We start from the raw sequence: 18,942 nt of genomic DNA on the forward strand, positions 1-18,942 counted from the left end.
GGCAATCGTTGCTCGTCTTGATTTTCACTTACTCACATTAGATAAGCAACTTTTTATCAGTCGTGGAAAATTTTTATTCATAACTCATACACGACGTATATCATATCTATAATAATCAGTATTTGCAAAAGTTCTGCACATAATGAAATTAATTGAAATATACGATTAGTCTATAATCTGATGATCTATTATAGTTTTAACATTGGAATTTTATCTACCACGTTAAGCTTCTAATTCTTTCTAACACTATAAATATTATAAATTAAAAAGTGTGTGTTGTGCGTCCATTCTCTATTTAGAAAACAACGGGGCAATTGCATACGTCTTTGTCCAGGAAAAATGCGTCGTTCCTTGGGGACGTTTGTTTTGGAAAAAGATTTTGTTTCGCCGAAACCGTTAAATAATCTAGTAATACAAAAAAAACTTAACTTATAACTCATTATTCTAACATTATAAAGCTTAGAACAAAGTGTACATAATGTGTGTATAACTCCATTATTTTCATGTATGTCTAAATTTACGTGACTTGTGTTTATGTAATATTTTATTTTTACAAATAAATATTAGATTACAATAATTTAGTAAACACATTGTCCACTTTTAGATACCGTCTTGCCTGCAGTGTCTTTCTTTGAACGTAGGTCTTATTTCAGGTATACTTGTGTTGTTATTCTATACTTTTGAAAAATATCAAATCTTCTGTCCTTTGTTTCCATTTTTTATTCAATGACGTGACCCTTACAATATAAAAATATATCGTTTCTTACCGAAACCGCTTTATATTTCTGGTCCTGCGACTTTATATAATAATAATAATAATAACAGCCCTGTATTATATACTTGCCCACTGCTGAGCACGGGCCTCCTCTACTACTGAGAGGGATTAGGCCTTAGTCCACCACGCTGGCCTAGTGCGGATTGGTAGACTTCACACACCTTCGAAATTCCTATAGAGAACTTCTCAGATGTGCAGGTTTCCTCACGATGTTTTCCTTCACCGTTAAAGCGAACGATAAATTCACAAAGAATACACACATGATTTTTTAGAAAAGTCAGAGGTGTGTGCCCTTGGGATTTGAACCTGCGGACATTCGTCTCAGCAGTCCGTTCCACACGCAACTAGGCTATCGCCGCGATTATATACCTGCGACTTTATACCTGTAGTCTAATGTACTTCAATAACTAGTATTTCATTGACAGGAAGATCTGGGGCGATTATAATCTAACAATACTGTAGAAGGGAAATTTTCTTTGTCCCACATTATTTTATCATAAAATCTCGCGTTCAGGATGTCCTGATTGTTTTATCGTGACAACTTGACCACAAACTGCGCAGTTTTTATGTTATCTCTAATGGACGGTAATACGGACATTTTGTCGGTTAAAATATTTGCTTTAATGTCTTCTTATTGCGTGTCCTTCTATCAAAAATGCTCATGGATTTTATCTTTTATTATATTTTTTTGGACCGACTAGAACGGAGATGTTATATTAGTTTGAAGAAATTTACCAACAACTCGCTGCTCACTATTACTAGATTATATTTTTTAAACAAAAGTAAGTAGTAAAAGTGTTCAATATTCACGAAGGAAAATTACCAGCATAAAACTTTAAATCTCAGGGATCTAACATCAATAAAAATTAATGTAAGGATAAAAATTGTAATCATTACGTGCGTAAGACGAAATATCAATATCTAATATACCCAAAAATTGAAGATGTGTAAATTACAAATTGTTCTAAGAAAGCGTTTCACCAAGATTTGACTTTCAGACAGACGGCACGTGTAGCACCACGATGAAAATAATGCTTATATTTATTTCGCAACCGAATTTAAAAATAATATGCAATTGACATTATGTATTTTTTAAACTTTACTTCCATAGGGACTTATCGATAGTAAGTAAACTGTACTAAGATCGATCCATCCGAAGGTAAAAATAGTAAGAAATGTATTAAAATCGGCTGCTAGAAACATGAGCAAGTCAAATTCTACCCTGCAAACTATTACAAAGGTTATAGAAAAGAGCATAATGATTTCTTATGTTTACGCGAATATTAGCCATCGAAATAAAACTATTTTACGGATTTTATTGCGGTTTTTTATATCATAATTTTCCCCCGACATTTCGAAAACTTTGTAGCCTTTACGGTCACGGGGCGGACAGAGATGTTGGTCGTTCGTAAATTCAGTTTCAATATCTACCTACATTTTACAATAACTTATTTTTGGAAAAGAGCATACTTGTGACACGTCCTTTCATACATAATTAAGGAGTAATAGGTTTGTGTATATAATTTTAAATCAGAAATATTATCTTACGGGGCGTATAATAATAAATGAAATCATTTCGACTTTGTGTATGCTTTGATAAGATTTGACTCATTTTGCAGAGGACGTTCTTATATCAATATTGTGGACCATGTTATCAACTGATAAGTGGTTAATAATAAGTAATTATAGGTGATTTTATATCTTTCTCTGAAGTAATAGTGTTCGTAATTGCATTTGTTTTCGCCCGTTTGGGGGTTTAGTGGCGAAAAGGTAAAATATCACGTGCGATGATGTCGCACCTAATAAAAATATAAAATTAGGTATGTTCAATGTCTGTAAGTGTCGGTTATCTCTTGATATGAGAACAAAATTAACTATGTCTAAATCTGCTTCGCATTTATGAGTAAGGGTTTTTAATAAGTTTATCATATGTCGGAAGGAAACGAAAGATAACAGCATCATGACATACCTTGTAATGTTCTGTGTTATACGGACTGTGGTCTTCCAAGACAACATTCCTAGATGGCGGCAAATTCCTTATCGTATCACGTCAGAGAGACTGCTCCTGTTAATTATAAATGAATCTATGACATTGCTGTCGCAATGCCAGTGAGTAGGCTACCAAGACTTATAGAACTGATACTGGATGGTTATCTTGGTCAAGATTAGAACAATAATTTAGTACAAGTTCAATCTCGTGAATATAAGTTAGAGCCAAAGCTTTATATTAGTCCTAAGGGTGCTAAAAATAGTAAAAGAGTAACGCGACGTTCCAGATTTTGATTTGGTACAATAAGCAAGTGCACAAACAAATTCGTAATTGTTATAGAGCCTTTTCGGCATCATCTCTAAGTTATGTTACTAATGTTAAAGCACAATTAAATCGGATCCTCCCCCACTCTACGAGGGAAGTACCGGGCGATTGCTAGTCGCCTCCAACCGGATGCCTCAAGGATCACCGCTTTGTGGTCATGCATTCACCTCCATACGAGATCGCTCAGAACACTAGACATCAGAGGGTGCGGCTATAAGCTCCCAACCACACGGAATCTCTCCAGACGAGCACAAACGGCGAGATATTAATATTGTTATAGAGCCTTTTCGGCATCATCTCAAAGTGAGGTTACTAATGTTAAAGCATAATTAAATCGGATCCTCCCCCACTCTACGAGGGAAGTACCGGGCGATTGCCAGTCGCCTCCAACCGGATGGCTCAAGAATCACCGCTTTGTGGTCATGCATTCACCTCCATATAAGTCCGCTAAGAGCATCAGACCTCAGAGGGTGCGGCTTTAAGCTCCCAACCACACGGAATCTCTCCAGACGAGAACATACGGCGAGATATTCATTTAGGTAGGTTACAAGCCATAAACCTTATTGGGCATGCTGTTAGGATTTCCATTTAAGTTAAACTATGGAAGTCTTTGCTATCAGTCTGGAACGCCGCAGCGTCTCAAAGTGTAAATGTAAGTATAAACACCCTTCAAATTGGTTATAAGTAATTTCTCCATTTGGAAGCATTAACACGCTCACCGCGGGTAGATGTCTAGATTACATGGTAAATTCTGTATACAGACAAATTAACGTAAGTAAATGATCATTCACCGTAAGACAAATAAATTATAATGTTATAAGTTATACGTGCTATATTCGGCGGTGTGTAAATTAAAGTTAAATAAAACCCAACTCACATGTGTGTGTAGAAAATGAAACAAAGTTAACTCACATGTACGAATAGAAAGGTAACACAAAACCTACTCACTTTTATATGTTTAGATCTTTAGTTAAACACAACTTCAAAAGTTCTACTTAAATGGCGCGCATTTGTACTTTCGGCCATATTGTCACTTTATAGTCAGGGAATGTTGGTACTACAGTAAACCACTCACTCACTCATGCAAGACATATTCTGTACGCGGTACTCTCAACAGAAAAGTGTGCAAAACTCACTTAACGTACATATATGATATAGTATTCTATCTATGGACAATATTCATAATATAATATACCTACTTATATTTGGTGAAAGATACAATATCTGCGTAAATATAGGCACATACTCACTATAACTATGTATACATCTGCACATACTCACATTGGTGTTGCCAGCCTTTCAATGATTTCGCGACCTTTCGCGACACTCCCGCCCGAAAGGAAAGAGATATTGGTTTGACAACTCCTTCGTCCGTTCTCTTTTCTTTTTCAGCGCCTAAACTTTCGCTATACGGAGTGGTATTTTATCTAGTTGTTCATCTAAATTATTGCTAATTTCATTTATTACTGTGCTATCACCTCTGATCGACTCTGCATTATCAATAGGTAATTCAATCTCGTTAATCGGTTGAGAATTGTTTTACTAAGTTCCATTGACTATCAGATCCTCTAATAAGAGAAACTATTTTGCCAATACTCCAATCTTCACGGTTTTTATTTTCTTTGATCTGTACAATCTGATCTACTTTAGGTAACTCCTTCGATAATATTCTGGGATCCTTGTGAGAATTCTAATATTGTTCCCTCAGGCTCGGAAGATATTGGTTTGCAAACCTTTCTTTTAACTCTTCTAGAACTATTCTAACTTTTCTCCAGCTCTTTACTAGGTCTACCTTTGTAACTGCACCTTCTAGTAGTAATTTTTCCTGCGAATCTACTAAGGTGATACATCTACCAGCTGTAAGGAAGTCGGCTGGTGTGAGAACATGTTCCATTTCAGTGTCTACAGTCATTAATGGTCTCGTATTTAATATTGCCTCAATTTCTTTCATTACTGTCATCAACTGGGTATCCTTCAGTAAGTGTTTCTGAAACGTCCTCTTCATGCAGTGCTTAACCAAGCCTATTAATCTTTCATAGAAACCGCCAAACCATGGAGCCAGTTCTGGTGTAAATCTCCATTGGATTTGATTCTGGATGCAATACGGTTTTGATACTATTTCTGATATAAGTTTGAAATATAACGCATTATCTGAAGTTATGATTGTCGGTACCCCTCTAGTCGATATCATTCTTCTAAGAGCAAGTAAGCCTTCTTCTGCTGTCAAATCGTGTACCATTTCTAAATGTATGGCTCTAATAGCTAGACATATCCCTTTCTTACTTGGACTGTTTGGTGTCTAGAGGCTAACTATTTACTTAAAATTTATTTCGCGAGACCCTCCCCCGCCAAACAAGAATTTATAATCGTTACTATTATTAACCAATCATTCAAATATTTCTTAAAAAAATCTAGTCCTTTGACTGTATGTCCAGAAATATTGTCGAGTTATATTAAACTTAAGATATTTAACCGCACATTTCATGAGACGTTCATACATCTTTATGTAATATTTTATCTGGTAGTATTATTGGAATTGCATATTCGCATGGATCATAAATTGAGACTACTACTACTACTACCAACTACATACTAAGTACTCTTTCTTCAAGGTCGATTCTTAAAATGTGGCTCATATAACAACAATGAATTTGAATCTAAGGGCTTTAACAGATTTTTCAAACATTGAAATTAAAGTTCAAAATTAAATTAAATCATTAAACTATCCTACCGCCTATTCTTCCAGACTGTCATTACGAAGATGTGTAATACCTATAGATTCTAAATCCCATAGCAATTTAAGTTTCGCGCTACGCACCGGTAGATCTGGTAAGCTCAATCTAGTAGCAACAGATGATTAAAAATATATTATGACTGATAACATTTATACAGGTCTTTCATGAATACTCCCGGATGGTATTTATACAAATTAGATTCTATCAATTAAAAAAATATTGTCTAGCTTTATTTAACCAGATAACAATAATGAATAATAATAACTGTTGCCTATTTATTTATTTGGACGGAAGAATAAAAAACTATATCGTAGTTTGTACACAACTTTACATTTATGCTTGAAATTTCTTTGGGCACAGTGCTCTATTATGGATCCCCTTTTGATTACAGTGCGGGCATTCTACTTCAAAGGAGCAGGCCTTGCCATGGTGTTTGGGTTTAAAACAAATAAAACACAAATCCTTTATAACTGCCTTCCTTTCTTCGATACCTTTCACTTCATGACATTGATCGTTAAAGTGTGCCCCTTGGCAGAAAATGCATCTTTTCTTACAGGATAAAATTTTGATCGCCTGCTATCTTCTGTTCTTTGTTTGAAAGATAAATTTCCTCTCTTTATCATCTGGTTTTTTCTGTGTCCAAATTGTTTATCATTCACATATAATGCTTCAGTAGTATAATGAGTAGAATTCTCTGACATCATAATATCACTGGTATTTTTGCCACATCTTCTTTGGCTGCAATTATGACTTCTAATTTGTTTCTTATTTCTTCAACTGATTCATTTGACGTCTTCATTTTAAGATCATAGAGTATATCTGCTGGAAACTTTTCCATGATAATGAATCGTAAATGGTTATGGTTTACATTTTCACCCATAGAGCTTAATACACGTAAGTGCCTTTCAATTTCGTTGAGTGTCTTCCTTCCATCTGCACTCGTTTTTGCTGGTTCGATTTTGTATAATGCTGCGTAATGAGCATCAATAATCTGACTTTCTTTACCATATCTTTGCTTGAGTAATGTTACTGCAATTTGATAATTTTTATTAGTAGCATCCAATCCTTCTAGAGTATTCTTAGCTTCGCCTGTGAGGGAACTTTTTAAATACAATAACTTATCTACATCAGGTAAGTTTCTCTTATCTATATTTGAACTGAATTGGTCCCAAAATTGATGCCAATCAAGGATGTTGCCTTCAAAAATCGGTAAGGATAGCTTTGGAAGTTTACTGGACAAAACGGCACATGTACTGCTTGTTGAAGCTTCATTTTGTGATATAGCCCCTGACTCAATTTTAACTTCTAGCTCTACTAATGCTTCCTCTCCATGTAGCTGTATGCTAGTGAGTGTAGACACTTCATCTATATCTGGTTCTTGAGAGGTATTAAAGTAAGTATGCAATTCATGACCAAATTTACCCAACATTGCTTTTAGTTTAGCGACGATAATGCAGGCTTTTGTCTTATCATCGTTATTGTAACTAGCACTTTGTGTGAGAGCACAGTCTGTTAATCTTTTAATTTCGTCACTTATTAGCAATAAGCGATTCATTAATACTTGGTCCATTTGTATAAGATTTTATCTGAGAACAAATAGTTTCCCTAAATATTGCATAACTTTATTTAATGTGTCACAAGGTAGCTTAAGTAAGTAAGATAATTTTTGTTATTTATTTTTATGTATAAGCCCTTTTAGACAGACATCACAATAAGTATTGTCATTTTAAGTATGTACAACAAGAATACTTAGCACTATTATAATTATTTTATTCATTTATTTTTAATTATGTATATAATTTATATTAATATGCTTATCACATGAAATGTACTAGACATACAAAAGGTTATATAATTTATTTTTAAGTTATGTATTATTCTGAATTCAAAGTAAATGTTAAGGTATGATCATTAACTTAATATTTTTTAAAGCTATGTTAGTGTGGTAACTGTACTACATCATTAAAGTAAAGCTATGTTTTTAATTAACATATTATTCTCATACAAATATCAATTCAACAACAAAAGAATTAAATCTTAACAATTAATAATATACTAACAATTATTAAAACATTTACCATGTCTTTGAATCAATTTTATTTTACTCATAAGTGTTTAAATAGGTACCTTTGATTACTATTGAATTACCTTATAAATGTAGACAAATTTACTAAACAATATTTCACATATTGCAGAGTATTAGGGAAGTAAATAACACCAAAATGGACATAAGTTTTAATTCACAAACAGATGCCTACAAATGATACTATGAGGTCACAGAAATTAATATTTATTAACCCTACTTGTATCTACACCATCAGTTCACCAAAACGCCTTAGGCAGATACCTGTATAGTTTATAGTATATGGTTGGTTTTAACTTAGAAAACATAATATTTACTAGTGTATACCTAAATACAGAAAATAATAGTTATGTGCAAATAGGTAATTTTCCTGGATAAGCAAAAAGAGAAATGATGTTTGATGAATATAGCAAAATTTAATGAGGTGCTTAGGTGCAAGTACCAACCCAATAGCAATAACCAAACCCAAGATGCCAAACAAAAACCATGCGATACCTAGAATGTATGTGTATCACATAATATAGCTTTGTTGTTAATCCAATGCATATAACGTATGTGCAATATAGAATTCAAGCAGTTCACGCATAACACCAATTTTTGCCTAATTTAAAAACACGAAATAGCTTTGTTATGTTGTAGCAGTTGGAACCAAACATAATGAAAATACCTTACTTACTTGTAAGTACCCAAAAGTTTCTATGGATCCTGTTCACATATACCGTCACGCAGGCACTACAATAATTATTATTGCAAACTTTTCGATTTACTAGGCACATCGAAACACAAAACCGCACAAAATGGCCGCTTCAAGCGAGCTGCGTAAGCGCGCGGTTTTAGAGATGTGGCACTAGTTTGTAAATAAATAAAATCGAAAATCGATAATCGTATAATGATCGAATTGTTTTTCGTGAATATGAAAAAAATATAATTACTTTATCTCTCATCTAAGGATACTTTCCCTTTACACAAAACATTACTTGTGAATGTTGTCCACACAGTTAATTTAAATTTTCACCCTTTCTATTTTATATCATGACTATATAACAATAAATTCCACCCCATTTTTTTTTTTTTATATATATTTATAAAACAAAGAAACTTTACGGTTACGCTTGCGTTAAAATATGAAAATATTGCTCCATATAGTAGTGGAAGAAAATATTGTTTTAGAAAGGAATGCGTAAATATAAGCTAACAAACCGTTAGAATTATTACACAACAGTCATATAAGGAAATAGAAAGAGAAAATTCAATTTTGGTATATAATTATAATATATGAGGTTTTTCATTCCTGTTCCTATTAAGTCATACCTAAGATATTTTAATAGATTTCTTCGCTTGAATCAAGTATTACGACATTGTTGCATTACTAATTAACAGATTTTTTTTTAAAAACAAATGCTATTTTGTCTGTCCAATCTACATATTTAAAAATTTAATGCGATCGTCAAAACTTTTCGATTATAACATAGTCTAAATTCGGTCATAAATGCAAAACGCCCACAAGCACATCCCTAGTGCGCATTTTGATCGAGCATTTCCGGTCAATAGAATGTTTTCTGAACCATTACAATTTTGGTAAAAGTTATGTGGTTCATGGTTATCACCCTACCTGTAACCTAAAATTCAAACGGATAAATTATACTAGTATTATTCTTTAAAAATCTTTCGAAGTAAAGTATTTACATATTGAATCTAAAACGCGAAGCTTAAGCGAAAAAATACTTTGTACCTTAACTAAATTGACAAATTCAATTATAATTTTACCTACCTAAAATTCCTAACTTCATGAAATTTAACATACATAATGTAACATTGAATATTATTTATCAGGACTTTTATAATTTCCATTGTTATTCATCATGCGCGCCATATGTAGACGCGTATTATTATTAATGGTGAATTTGACACACAACACATACATGACGGTAATTTAACAATATTAATTGCAATTTATTCCAGACAGTCTACTAGGAAGTCTCGATGTTTTAAAGTAAATTCTTACTTTCCTTTTGTAGACAACGTAGAAGTAATTACAGTTCTTTCAAGTAACACCACATTGTATAAGAGTTTTATAGGTTTCGAGTAAGCGAGGGTTTTCCTGGATGATAATAAACAAATACCAAAAAAAAATTTTTTTTCCTTTTTAGCAATGATTTGTTTTTGTTTAGGTATATGTCAACGATGCCATTCATTTTCCTTCCGACAATAATTTAATTTTTTATTATGGGATCAATCCCAGCATCTCCACCATGTTTTCGCCCGTTTGGGGGTTTAGTGGCGAAAAGGTAAAATATCACGTGCGATGATGTCGCACCTAATAAAAATATAAAATTAGGTATGTTCAATGTCTGTAAGTGTCGGTTATCTCTTGATATGAGAACAAAATTAACTATGTCTAAATCTGCTTCGCATTTATGAGTAAGGGTTTTAATAAGTTTATCATATGTCGGAAGGAAACGAAAGATAACAGCATCATGACATACCTTGTAATGTTCTGTGTTATACGGACTGTGGTCTTCCAAGACAACATTCCTAGATGGCGGCAAATTCCTTATCGTATCACGTCAGAGAGACTGCTCCTGTTAATTATAAATGAATCTATGACATTGCTGTCGCAATGCCAGTGAGTAGGCTACCAAGACTTATAGAACTGATACTGGATGGTTATCTTGGTCAAGATTAGAACAATAATTTAGTACAAGTTCAATCTCGTGAATATAAGTTAGAGCCAAAGCTTTATATTAGTCCTAAGGGTGCTAAAAATAGTAAAAGAGTAACGCGACGTTCCAGATTTTGATTTGGTACAATAAGCAAGTGCACAAACAAATTCGTAATTGTTATAGAGCCTTTTCGGCATCATCTCTAAGTTATTACTAATGTTAAAGCACAATTAAATCGGATCCTCCCCCACTCTACGAGGGAAGTACCGGGCGATTGCTAGTCGCCTCCAACCGGATGACTCAAGGATCACCGCTTTGTGGTCATGCATTCACCTCCATACGAGATCGCTCAGAACACTAGACATCAGAGGGTGCGGCTATAAGCTCCCAACCACACGGAATCTCTCCAGACGAGCACAAACGGCGAGATATTAATATTGTTATAGAGCCTTTTCGGCATCATCTCAAAGTGAGGTTACTAATGTTAAAGCATAATTAAATCGGATCCTCCCCACTCTACGAGGGAAGTACCGGGCGATTGCCAGTCGCCTCCAACCGGATGGCTCAAGAATCACCGCTTTGTGGTCATGCATTCACCTCCATATAAGTCCGCTAAGAGCATCAGACCTCAGAGGGTGCGGCTTTAAGCTCCCAACCACACGGAATCTCTCCAGACGAGAACATACGGCGAGATATTCATTTAGGTAGGTTACAAGCCATAAACCTTATTGGGCATGCTGTTAGGATTTCCATTTAAGTTAAACTATGGAAGTCTTTGCTATCAGTCTGGAACGCCGCAGCGTCTCAAAGTGTAAATGTAAGTATAAACACCCCTTCAAATTGGTTATAAGTAATTTCTCCATTTGGAAGCATTAACACGCTCACCGCGGGTAGATGTCTAGATTACATGGTAAATTCTGTATACAGACAAATTAACGTAAGTAAATGATCATTCACCGTAAGACAAATAAATTATAATGTTATAAGTTATACGTGCTATATTCGGCGGTGTGTAAATCAAAGTAAAATAAAAACCAACTCACATGTGTGTGTAGAAAATGAAACAAAGTTAACTCACATGTACGAATAGAAAGGTAACACAAAACCTACTCACTTTTATATGTTTAGATCTTTAGTTAAACACAACTTCAAAAGTTCTACTTAAATGGCGCGCATTTGTACTTTCGGCCATATTGTCACTTTATAGTCAGGGAATGTTGGTACTACAGTAAACCACTCACTCACTCATGCAAGACATATTCTGTACGCGGTACTCTCAACAGAAAAGTGTGCAAAACTCACTTAACGTACATATATGATATAGTATTCTATCTATGGACAATATTCATAATATAATATACCTACTTATATTTGGTGAAAGATACAATATCTGCGTAAATATAGGCACATACTCACTATAACTATGTATACATCTGCACATACTCACTTTGGTGTTGCCAGCCTTTCAATGATTTCGCGACCTTTCGCGACAGCATTTGTAGTCTGTGTTCACTTTCAAAAGACAAACAGATTTCCTGGATTATAATAATATATACAATTTTAGCAGGAAAGTTGGTCACAAGCAAAGTCAAGTAAAATCTTGTACATGATAAAAGTTATACATTCGTAATATAATATTTCTTTTTCTTTTTTCGACCATCATAACATTACATTAAAGCACAAAATTGAACTAATCATGATCAGCCTTTAAAGTTGACCCGAGACAAACTGGAATGAAACTGTGATTCCGTTATAATATTATCATATTCATTAATTTATTGTGGCAGAGGTCGCCATCTTTAAGAAATCGTATCAAATGTTATCATTGACATTTTATACTAAGAACCCAAACAAATATTCAGATTACTTAAAAAGTAAATTCCCCAGCGTCTCCAAAGGATACTTTCAAACAATCTACATAATATTATGCACTAATCTTTATAACCGACGTGAAATTAGTAATTTCACCAGCTTGCAATAGGGCTGAACTCACTCTACCGTGTCTTCGAAAAAAAAAACAAAAACGCTTCTCGTCACCATTTAATCTGCGAAAATATTAATGATGCCGCTTGTAGGTAACTTAACCCTTAATAGAAAGGATGTGTCGTACTGTTAGCTAGTAAATATGAGCAAAAATTGGCGGGGAAAGAGTGTATAGTTAAATTCTAGTCTTTGGCTGTGATCTTGTGTTAGATGACGGACCGATCATTCGTTCCTGTTTATTACCGGTATTTATATTATATCGAGTGAATGTACTGGCTGCCAAGCTCGGTGCCCCATACTTTGCAGCAGCAGTTAAAATTACCTATCGCTCATTGGCAAGTAACCGCTTACGGTTACTTGCCCAATGAGCAAGTAACCGTAAGCGCTTACGGTTAAAACCACTTATAGTTTTTTCACACATGTCAATAATGTTACACAAACTACACGCTAGCTTCTTAAGCCTTGCAAGCCTTACTACTTCTTGATTCGATGACCGATGCTCCTCACTGCTCGCCACCGGTACGACAAGTACCTAAAGATTAGCATCAGCTATATAGGGCTGAATTTATATCAATGTGCGCAGTGTGACGCGCCCCCTAATCCTTCATTTCGATACATTGTCATCGTACAATATCGATAAAAATGTTATCAGTTAATCGTTTTACTCGCGTTTGCGATATAATTTGCACCACCCTATTTTCATCCTGACATTGCAATTTGTCTCCACGTCACCAAATTGTAAAAACGTATAGTGGACTATGCGAGGCATCCTTACTGCTATTTACTGTTTACAAAAGTAGCGCTTACCTTCACGCAAACGACCTTTTTTCTGCATTATAAAAAAATATCTGCATTTTTCATTAAACAATACAGTATATCATTGACCGCATTGTACTTGCACCAAATCGATTTTCCACACAGCTGCAGAATCTAAAAACAGTATTGTGTTTAAATTAAGCACGCTCCAATCATTTTGTTATTCCAGCAGCATTCGCGATTTCCCGCCTTAATAATTGAAGACATTTTGGAAACAATAGACTAGAATTTGTAATAAAATCGATATGGTTTCAGAAGGTACCTAACCTTTATCTTGGCCTTTGAGTAGGAAGGTATATTGACTTATAATAATAGGCTACCGGACTCATTTTAGTTCTTTACTATTATCGAATATTTACATAATATAAATTATAACACAGAAGGAATTATTAAAATCCGGTAAAAAATCAACAAGTTATAAGACTTAGAATTTCGGTGGAAGGGGTAATGAACAAGAAATAGAAAAGAGACGAAATATCCACATGTGACGTCATCGGGAATTACGACGCGTGCGAAAAAAAGAGATGAAGTGATATCCCCACATCGCGGCCACTTCTGCACATTACAATTTTTAAATATAAATTACTCGCTCATTTTTTAACCAACATTTATGCAGTTTTCACAGAAGTGCTTCTTTTTCGTATTATTAACCATTAAATATAGAATAATGTACAAAATCAAGCATAGGCCGGTCCCCTATTACGTTGTGAGATTGAGTATGAACGCAGTGTTCGTAATATATTTTTTTGGACAGTTAGGTACTGTTTGGAATATGGCGTAGTTGTGTTGCGTGCGCAGTACAACACCGCTCTGAAGTCTCGATCGGGTAGAGTAATATTGGGGTTTTCTGCTCAATCCGGAGTCTTGAGTTTGCACCCGACATGGCGTTAGACCGCCCTATCACATAACAGACTTGACGAAAAGTGGGTGGAAACACCTCTGCCTACCCCTTCGAAGATAAAGTCTTGATGTGTTTGATATACTTTTTAAGAGTTATGATATCACCATTAGTACTCGTCTCGTTTATCAGTAGCATAACAAGTTATTTAGATACTAATCTGACACCTAGAAATCCTAGCGCTCATAACAAATAAGGCAGAGGTCTACAGCCCTTTAAAATTTCGCGACGTAGTAAGACTTTTTATGCTCTCCCTCCTATTGCCAAAACTGTAAGTGCGTAGTGATTCCGTGACTACGGTCACGTAGCCCCGCTCTTCAGTAGACCCTTTATTACTTCTCGTTAGAGATTGAACTTTATTTGATACGTTACAAGGTGTATTTTGTGTGGGACGTTGTTACTACGAGTGAGTTATTTTATGCGTCTAACAGGCCCTTTGCTTGCTGCCATTAAGGATTGAACTTTATTTAACGATATACAAGGTGTATTTGTGATTGGCTTATTTACTTACTACAGGTACAGTTCGTATTAATCGACATATTATGTATTATTAATGTTGCTCGGTGTTTGTATAGAAATGTATGGAACAAATTGCTGTATCGCGTGATAGGTCTATTTGATGAAAGTTCTAGATCGTTTTGTTGGTAAAATGACTAAAATGTACTTCTGTATTATTCTATATATTTACTTACCTTGACATGAAAACACCCTTGATTCGCCCCCAAACTTTTATTGTTTAAAATTTCGTTTTCGTATTTGATCTTAAGAGTAAAGTGTTATGTATGTGGTATGTGGTATTGATGCATGAAAGATGCTTATGGCTTTCCTATATTTCGTTCCAAATTCTGAATATTTTCACGCAGAAAGAGTTAGTTAGGGTTTAGGCCACACCCGGTCCTCTCTTCAAATATGATGTGGTGTCTTTGTGTCCAAAGATATCGTTACCCAATGATGAAGAAGAACAGTAGTTAATATCGCAATTCTAGAACATTGTAGAATGTTCTACAGACATCCATAATAGATAACAATTACATATTTAAGGACGTCAACATGCTTTTATATTCGACGTAAAATGTAAATGCGATGGTTTAATTATAATTAACTCACAGTAAATTTCCATTTTTGTATTTGTTGTTTTAAATGTTATTTTCGACTGATGTTTATATAAATTTAATTGGTAATAATTAAATTATAATAACAATTTTTATCAACATTATACATGTTTAATTTGGTTAGTGTGAATAAGCATAAGACGGAGTATTTAAAAATGATATACGTTTGGTTCACTAATCCCTCATTGTCATAAAAATGTAATTAGCAGTATTCTCACTAATTTGAATAGTCTAAGACGCTTCTACACTACAGTCTTCCTTATAAACTTGTTTTAGCATTAAGAGGTGGTTAACAATTGCTTAAATAGCTGACAGAAACATCACCAGTTCCTAGTTTAAACCATATTAAGAGGGAAGGTGGCGGCTTTTGACTTACAGCTGATCGAGTAAATTTATGTTTTAATTTTGCTTTGCGAAATTTTTATAAATAAGACTGATAAAGCAACAATTACGGTCCGACAGCCTCTTTTCTGTAAGAGTTAATGAAGCTGAACGGCACAGAACAAAAACAAAGGTAGAAATAAAATGAGAAAGTGTTCGATTCTTAGTTATAAAATTCACCCTACCCCCCTAATTTGGAATGTTATGCGACATCCGGCTGGATCATAATATTTTTTATCAAAAGATAATATACTTAGGGCTGGTTTTTCCATCATGAGATAAAATTTATTCGTAGGAAATATAACATAAACGAATTAGATATTAATGTTGTATGATTCGCGGGTTTTATTCCTGAAGGGGTAAGCAGAAGTGCATCTGGTGCACCCACTTTTCGCGGTGTGCATTCCGTCACATGATGTGATAGAGGGCGAGCCTATCGCAATATCGGGCACAAATTCTAAACTCCGGGCTGATATTAAGTAAAAAAACCCAATATTACTTTACCCCACCTATGGATCAAACCGGAGACCTCAGCAATGCAATCGTACCCTAATACAACTACGCCACCGAGGTAGTCACTTTTATATTCAATCTGATGAAAAATCATTTTATAGATAAATTATATTTGACAAATGAACTTTGCCCTTACACAAAGAAATCATCTATTAACTGGTCTGGCACACATATTAGTATTTACTAACGAGTTTTAGACTAAATGATCCAAAAGATTCCAGACGAAACAAATAGCGTCATTTGTTAACGTCATCAATTTGTGTTAAAGTTTACAACCGACTGCATGGACTTCAGTGGCGAAGGGTGAAAATTTTCAAAAGGTAACCCGAGGAAATATTTTTTTCTACAGTTAACATGTAATACGCTGTTCACAATAAATTAAAATCAGTAAAATATCATAATATATAATAGTTTCCCACTAACATACACATTATTTCTAAACTCTAAATTTAACATATAATCACATATTTTGAACATAGGTACTTATTTAAAAGAGCCCAACAAAAATTAATAACCCACACTATACACAAACACTAATTATACATTCTAAATTATTAAAAAATTTCGCACCAATGGCCCAACATGAAGCCGCAAATTCTCGGGTTACCCTGAAGTACACATACACGCACGCACACATGTATTTTTACGTCACTTCCAAAAGATTAGACAAAGACACCGTGCTGCGTGTGAAAGAGACAACAATATCGCGAAGGAAGCTATGCCCGGCCGGGTTCACTTCGAACACTATAAGGCGCGAGCACTGCGCGCGAGTTACGTACGATTTTTAAAGAATTGATATGAACTATGTACATACCGTAATCGTTGAAGTATTCATGTAATGAAATAAGTAGGTATAGGATGACTTGTTTGAATATACTATTATTATTCTAGTTAAGTATATAGTTATGTTTTTCATTTATTATTTTAAATTAATTTACAAAAGGTAACCCGGTAGGAATCGGCTTGTATGGACGCTTCGCCACTGATGGACTTTGTTCAATTACATACAGTTTAGCCAATATGGGACCACGGTTTCTGGCTAAGGATACCATGTATTATTAATCAGTAAGATATAGAATTCGATAAAAGTTGTCGATATGAATGAGTATAATTCCAATTATAGAAGAGAAACGAGAGTTGACTCCTTTGGACCTCTTTGGTCCCAATTTTTTCATCCTTGTTTAAGAAGCTCTATTGTATGTTACCATTTTGAATATTCAGTATTAATGATGATATTCTTAATTTCAAAAGCAGGCCTTTATAAAACTAAATATTTTTATAAAGGTTCCGAATTTTATAGTTTTTATTTAAATTAAACTATTTTACAGATTTTATCGCGGTTTGAATATTTTACTTTTCTCCCGACGTTTCGAAGACTTTGCAGCCTTCATGGTCACGGGGGGGACTGAGGACATTTTTACAAAAGTTGTATATTTGTAAAATGTAGGTAGATATTGTAACTTTGACTTTGCGGATGAACAACACCTCAGTCCCCCCCGTGACCATGAAGGCTGCAAAGTCTTCGAAACGTCAGGAGAAAATTATAATATGAAAACAGCGAAAAAAACGGTAAAATAAATTTATTTAAATGTCCAACATTCGCGTAAACATAAGAAATTATTATTCATAGTTTTTACATTCAAAACAATATAAACCAATTCGAACCGATAAATAACTAGTTACTTCATAAATGGTACGGAACTATTAGCATTCCAAACAAACAGATCTAGAAATAATTGGTTCAGGCCGAGTTCTTTTCGGTTTAATATGATCGTCCTCTCCTATCATATACTAATTTAGTTTTACGTTATTTCTTTGACATGGGAAACATTTGAGGTAAGTTTTTGCGACCGACAAGCTTCTAATATCATCCAACGTCAATCTTCTCTGTGTCTCCAATTCAAGCCTAAAATTTAGAATAACCATACAAGTATATTTCCGACTTATAAATCGAAATTAAAAAAAAAAGATCTTGCATAGTCTAAAAACGCTGTCACCAGTTCAAGAAGGCGATTCTTCTCGTATCAATAATCGGTTGAAAAATATTTACCGAGCAGATAACGGGATTCAAACCCATGACCCCTTGCTCCTTAGCCGACTGATTTTTTATCACTGAAGGTCTACAAGACCTAGACCGACAAACAGCAATAAAAAACCTCCTTGACTCTTCGTTTGATAAAAGAGCATTGCACTGCATTCATTATTTGCTATAATAAAGTAATTAAAAATTATCAACAAGGAAATATATTACATTACATTACTTTCAAGTATCGCCCTTGTCGGGCCAATTCTACTATAGACAACTGTCTATAACCGGAAATTCCATTTATAGGCGCATTTATCTGGCTATATCTACGATCTGTACCAAACCACATTGATTATAGCCTAAACCAGCAGTTTCGAGGCTTTTACTTGGCACTAGGTACAATGCTAAGCAGAAAAACCGTACACTGGCCAGTCAGAAGGACCTTGGTAGGCCTAGGGTATTAATTAGATTGGCTTCCTTACGTTTTTGCTAAACGATCATAAACATTAAACTTTGATCCGATTCTGAGATGAACCTATCAAAATAAATCATTTGAAATCATTTTACTAAGGATTAAAAAGCGATTGGAATCGATTGAAAAACACGGCGACAAGTGAAAATAATTACCAATCGAAACTAAAGT

The 18,942-nt window shown here is 34.4% G+C and overlaps 1 protein-coding gene and 1 long non-coding RNA gene across 6 annotated transcripts in view; one reads left to right on the forward strand and one right to left on the reverse strand.

Moving 5' to 3' along the window:
• The window catches only part of LOC115454173 (pre-mRNA-splicing factor ATP-dependent RNA helicase PRP16), a 165,841-nt gene that overhangs the window by 35,220 nt on the left and 111,679 nt on the right, over positions 1-18,942 (forward strand). The window lies entirely within an intron of this gene.
• LOC115454050 lies at positions 2,404-12,939 on the reverse strand. Of its 5 annotated transcripts, none has more exons than XR_005112386.1 (3): positions 8,584-11,397; positions 2,745-2,840; positions 2,404-2,574 (listed from the first exon to the last, which is right to left on the reverse strand). It is a non-coding gene; the product is annotated as an uncharacterized LOC115454050 (long non-coding RNA). The 5 variants fall into 5 exon arrangements; XR_005112390.1 differs by lacking the exon at positions 2,404-2,574 and adding an exon at positions 12,018-12,939 and having other exon boundaries at positions 8,584-10,489; XR_005112389.1 differs by lacking the exon at positions 2,404-2,574 and adding an exon at positions 11,685-12,008 and having other exon boundaries at positions 8,584-10,489.

Source organism: Manduca sexta, chromosome 15 (assembly GCF_014839805.1).
Source record: "Manduca sexta isolate Smith_Timp_Sample1 chromosome 15, JHU_Msex_v1.0, whole genome shotgun sequence".
Lineage (NCBI taxonomy): Eukaryota > Metazoa > Arthropoda > Insecta > Lepidoptera > Sphingidae > Manduca > Manduca sexta.